This window comes from Apium graveolens, chromosome 9 (assembly GCF_009905375.1).
Source record: "Apium graveolens cultivar Ventura chromosome 9, ASM990537v1, whole genome shotgun sequence".
NCBI lineage: Eukaryota > Viridiplantae > Streptophyta > Magnoliopsida > Apiales > Apiaceae > Apium > Apium graveolens.
In genome coordinates, this window is record NC_133655.1 from 282,865,836 (window position 1) to 282,870,443 (window position 4,608).

Consider the following 4,608-nt stretch of genomic DNA (forward strand, 5'->3'; position numbering starts at 1 on the left):
ATTAAAATTGTTAAGGCGAAAGAAGCCAAAGATACAATTCATTTTGATTATTAAGGAAAGAAGCCAAAGATACAATTCATTTTGATTATTAAGGCGGATGAAGCCGAAGATACAATAATTAAATGCAGTTGGACAATGCTGATGAAAAGCAAAAGATGCATTAAAATATAAAACCTCGAAGGCTAGTTAAATTACAAAAGCCCGAAGGCGAGAATACCAATTACAAAGCGTACCGATTACAAAAAATAGAAATACAAGAAGACGAACGAAGAATGCCGCTGCAAGAGTTGGGTACGATCATGGAAACACCAACGGCAAACTTCGCAACAAGATCATCTTCCGTCATGTCAAGCACCTCAGTGCCGAAGGTTTAGGCTTGAGGGTCTTCATCTGAGAGCTCTTCGTCTTCGCCGGAGGAGACAGGAGGGACTTCGACTGCTGGACGGCCGATAGGATCCTCGAGGCTGTCGTCCAGCAACTGCTTATAATCCCAGTTCATGCCATGGGCCTTCTCCCGGATATAATCAGCGCCGAACTGGAAGCAGCGTTCCTCCATCCGGTCCAGTTGCTTCTGCTTCTTCCGAAGCTCCTTTCGGGACCTCTTCAGCTGGACGTTCCGGTGGGAGATCCTCCGGTTCGCCCTCTCCAGTTCAGTCTCCAGCCGAGATCTGTCCTCCTTCAGCGCAGCGGCTTCGACCTCGTTCTGGGCTTTCACCCTTACAAGTTCCTCCTCGGCCGCCGTAGCCCTCCTCTCCAACTCCTTCACCTCGGCCATCCGAGTCTCCATGTCCATAACCTTATCCTCCACAGCTGCAGCCCAAGGAGCGGCCTGCAAAAGGACGACAAAAACATTACTAAAAGGTGCCGAAAGGAAAAAGATGAAAGAAAAATAGAAAGATTAAAAAAAAACGTACCAAGGACAGGAAGGACAGAAGCCCCGTGTAGGCTTCGGTAGCAGAGGCCGAAGCAAAGGTCGGAAGATCGACCGGGAGCTGAAGGCCATGGCATAGGTCCGAAGCCACCTCCTTCGTGGATTGCCGTGATGGGTACACAGTATGGTCAGACGTGAGCATGCCCCACCCCGGGAGATAAGAGCGCACAATCCCCTCCTTGCTCCAGGTCCTCTTGGAAGGGTTCCCCTCTCCCATGTACTCCATATCGTCCCCCTCCTCGGCCTCAGAAGCCGCACGAGATTGACGGGGCGACGGAGGCTTCTCGGTCTGGGCCCTCTCGCCTGTGCCCTCCGAAGGATCGGGCGTAGCCCCCTTATCGGCAACCTTCTTCGCCGCCGCCTCAGCCGCCTTCTTCTCGGCCGCCCTGGCCTTCTTCCTCTCGATTAAGGCCTCTCTCGAAGACACTGAAATATAAAGGGGAAACAAGTCAGTCCGGGCATATATAAGCAAATTCATAACAAGCAAATATACAGGTGCTGGGATAAAACTAAAGAAAAGACAAAGGAAGAAGTTTTGTTACCCCCACCCCACAAGCTGAAGAGCCAGTCCTTGTCCCGAAACTCTCCGGGACCCAGCTTCTTCACATTGACGTCCACTAACGCCGTGTAGTTCTCCTTCTCCTCCAAGGTCAGGCTTGGCAAGAGAAGCAACGCGGGATTCACATCTCGCCAAACCGACATGGCCGCCAACCTTGGACCACTCACATAACACCAATGAGTTTGAGTGGATTTATTGTTCAAATTGGTCGCCGTCCAATCAGGTCGCCCTGATCGACGGGCGATGGTGTAAAAACCAGGACTCTTCAGATTCTTCCGAAAGTCGTAATGGTACCAGAATAGGCGAGTGTTGGGTGCGATCCCGGCGTGAAGACACCTGTTCTGGAAACAGTTAATATGGATGAACCCGTTCGGGTCCATCTGTCCGAGGGCGATGCCCATCTTGAAGAAAAGGTGCTTGATCAACTTCAACGGAGGCACCCTCAAGCCGCACTTGAAGGCCGTTTCCGAAACACCTACGGCGCAGCCTCCATATCTATCTGGCACCCCTGGAGTATCGTAGATCCTTTCACCCTCCCTCGGCGCATACAGCTAACTGTACCCTCGAGGGACGGAATAATCATCGTATATCTGAACCACGCGTCCCTTCGTCAGTTCGGATCGATTATTGGCTGCGGGATGGTCAGCAGCCGAACCAAAAAGGGCCCGTCCCGTCCGCTCGGGGTGAATGGAAGACGTCCCAGCCAAGCTATTCGACAAGGGGTCCCAAGAATCTGGAGGACGATTTGCTCGGTCCATGTCCCTGTATCAGGAATAGAGAGACATTAGTCCATGTACTCGGATTAGCAGACATAAAAGAAAAATAAAAAACCGAGTACACGTCCCAGGACCGAGCGAACCAGAACCTCGGAGGCGGTTTCCGAAGGCTGATCTTGAGGCAAGCTATCCCGAAGGATGTTCTTACCTACAGAACCTTTCGCAAACACCACTTCAGACCACATGTCTACGCCCTTGGTCGGCTCCCGAAAGACGTTCTAAAACCAAGAAATTCCGAAGAATGTTCTTGGTCAGAAAATGCCTCGTATGCCTTCTTTAAACCGTTGGGGCTTCCTCAAAATTGGTAAAACCCAGAAACCTATATTACCTACCCAGAAATACCCGAAAACCCCAGAAAATCGCAATAGCACACGCACAAAACCCAGAATACCCCATGAACCCAGAATAAAACCACTAAGTCCACATGCAAACTCCCTAAAACACGGAAAACTAGCATGCAAATTCAAAACTGGAAAACAAGAAAAGACACTTACTTATTTGGAGATGTTCTTGGATTGAAATGGGATGATTTGTACAAGAGGAACGTTGAGCTTTCTTTCTCTCCTTTTCGAGTCTGTTCATCTATATCTGTCTGTACTAAATTTGTTTTCTCTTTATATATGTAACTACCAAAGTTTTCTTTCACGAAAGTTATCTATTTCAATTTATATGATAACCGAGGCTTTCGTCATTTAGTATTATGGGTAATTTACATGTTTTACTGCTATCATATTAAGAATTAATAATTTGTTAGAAAATAAAGGTTATTGACACTCGAGTATTCCAAGAATTTTTTAATGGATTGAATCTTTCAGTCTTGCTAATGTACCACACAGATATTTGCGATCTTTTGATGTTAAAAGGACAAGAATTAAGGAATAACTGAATTACAATAGGTTCTACGAAGGTATACCTATTTTGTTTGGTTAACAATATTATATATAACTTTTTATGTGGCAGTTCCGTACAGTTGATTTAGTTTCATTATGTAAGCAGCATTTTGCCTTTAATAGACTAAAACTCTTTTTTTCTTCTGTTGTAATTTTTTTCCCAATTGTTATTGTTTGACTCAGATCATTACCTTAAAAAATGGTGTATGTTGTCCTACCAGGACATTGACAATTCTAGAGATGGAGTACAAAGTGGTGGCCACTACATATTGTAAAATTTGCAGCTTTTAGCAATGAAAGAAAAAGATTAGCTAACCTATTGCAAGGAGTAAGGTTATATTGTGGTTTTACACTATAAGTCTGCCATTTTATTAGGATAAATATAAGGAACCTATTGTAATGTTGTTATACATTTAAGGTTGTAGTTCTATTGACTTAATCTTGTGCAAACTAATGTTTATGTTGGGATACATTTAACTTTTACCATAAGCACAATCTCTCATAATCTTATTTTCTTTCTTTTACAAAGGCCTTGGAGAAATATTTGAGTCACTCCAGTTATTTATGTAAACATTTATTTTAGAAACTAAAAATGTAGTGTGAGTATTTTTTATGTGTCCAGTTACTATTGATGATTTGCTGCATCTTCCGTCCTTAGAGCCTAATAATAAGAGTTGCTTCCATAATATAATGTATGATTTTATTAGTTTATTGTGTAAGGTTTGTTTACATTGTTGTTTCACGAATATAAGTAAATTAATTAAAGAGTACTACCTTTCAAATTATTGTTTAAAAGCAAAAGTATAAAATAAGCATACATTCGTTCTTTTATAAAATAAGACTACATATATGAAAGAAGAGATTGAATTTTGAAACTCTAGATGAGATTTTCTTGATCCTTTAATGCCGGATCAAAGTTAATTTTGCTTTGTTTAATATCCAGATAATATTTGCTCTCTGAAAAACTGAATTAATTTAAGAATGACTTTGTTTGAGGAGTGTGGACCCGCAAGTTGCAGATTGTCGATGTCATGTATAAATTGAGGTTAATAGTTCACCGGTTCCAAGAGAAGGGAAAATCATAGATGCGGTGATTTAGAGAAGGGCAGAAATAATGTAAATATAACGTTGTTTGGAGGGAGCCTAGGAGGTGAAGAGAGTCCAATCATCATGACCTCCGCATGTGGCAATGGTAAGACATCAGACCCTACCGCTTCTTTTGCTAAGCACAACATATATATTTGATAACTTCTTCTGGCTTTTCCTAGCATCTATGGTCAAAATATAATGTAAAACAATAACATCACATAGTCATAAGTAGCACTTAATAGAGTACATTGGCTCTGTCGAAAACTCTAAACAATCTCGACTTCTATTAATTTCATTAGCTAAATTTCTGAAAAGCAAATTTTAATATTTTAACAAATTGTGCTTCCAATTCATTATTTTCTT